Source organism: Mus caroli, chromosome 10 (assembly GCF_900094665.2).
Source record: "Mus caroli chromosome 10, CAROLI_EIJ_v1.1, whole genome shotgun sequence".
Lineage (NCBI taxonomy): Eukaryota > Metazoa > Chordata > Mammalia > Rodentia > Muridae > Mus > Mus caroli.
Window position 1 is genome coordinate 88,845,847 of NC_034579.1, and position 1,524 is coordinate 88,847,370.

A 1,524-nucleotide genomic window follows, 5' to 3' on the forward strand; every position below is an offset into this window, starting at 1 on the left:
CACCTTGTTCCAAAGGCAAACAGAAGACTATGCCCCATGTAAATGGGAGGAGGGACTCAAAACCCACCTCCACAGTGACACACTTCCTCCAACAAGGCCACACCTACTCCAACAAGGCCACACTTCACTAATAGTGCTACCCCTGAGCCAAGTGTATTCAAACCACCACATTCCACTCCCTGGTCTCCAGAGGCTTATTCAAAGACATGATTATATCAGGGGCAATATATAAATACAGCAAAAATATATTTAGTCTAATTTCAAAAGTCCTCTTAGTCTATAGCAGTCTCAACAATGTTCAAAGTGCAAAGTTCAAAGTCTTTTTTGAGATTTATTCAATCACTTAGCTGTAATCCCCTATAAAGTCAAAATCAAAAAAACAGATGACAAACCTCAAACATCACAGGATATACATTACCATACCAAAACATCACAGTGAAGAAATCCTGGACCAGCTGGGTAAACTCCAACCTCTTCATCTCCACATCTGACGTCAAAGTGCTCTTGAGGTCTCCAACTCCTCTCATCTTTGTTGACTGCAACAAACTTCTTCCTCCTGCACTGGTTCCACTCCCCCTTAGCCGTTTTCCTCAGCAGAAATCCCATGGCTCTGATGTCTTTAACACCTTGGGGTCTCCAAGGAACTTTGACTTCACAGCTTCTTGTTACAATGTCTGGGATCCACACATGATCTTTTGGGCTCCTCCAAAGGACTTGGCTCTCTTGTCTAGCTCTGCCCTCTGTAGCATTCTAGGCTCTGGTTGGCTCCATGTTGCTACTGCTGCTGTTCTTTGTAGTCATTCTATGGTACTGGCATCTCTAATACGTGGGGTTTTTCACTGCATCTAAGCTTCACCCATCACCTCTCATAGACTACCTTCATGGTGCCAAGCCTCAACTTCTTTGCATGATCCCTTCAGTCCTGGGCCATTGACTGCAACAGAGGCTGCCTCTTCACCAGTGGCCTTCCTTGGCCTTTCACAATGACAAGCCTCAGCTGCTCTCCATGACCCCTTTTTGCCTTCAAAACCAGTATCACCTGGGTGACTCTTACCAACTCCAGCTGAAGCACAAGGCACCTTGGCTATCCCTGGAACACAGCTTCCTTAGGTTCCCCCAAAATGTTACTTCTCAGATCAATGATGTTGATCTCTTCTTAATCACTGCTAATTTCTTAGCTCCAGCCAACAAGCATCAATTGTTCTAGTAGTCCTTTCTATTCTTGACTCTAAAGCCAGAGCCACGTGGCCAAAGCTGCCAAGGTCTGTTGTTTGCTGGGGATGGAACATGACCCCCTTGTTCTATTACATTATCACCAGCTTTCTGTTTTCCAGGTCCTTTACTACCTAAGCTTGGCTATTTTGGAACTTGCTTTATAGACTGATCTTGAACTCAGAAATCTGCATAGCTCTGTCTACTGACTGCTGGGATTAAAGGCATGTATCACAGGGGCTGGAGAGATGACTCGGTGGTTAAGAGGACTGACTGTTCTTCCAGAGTTCCTGAGTTCAATTCCCAGCAACC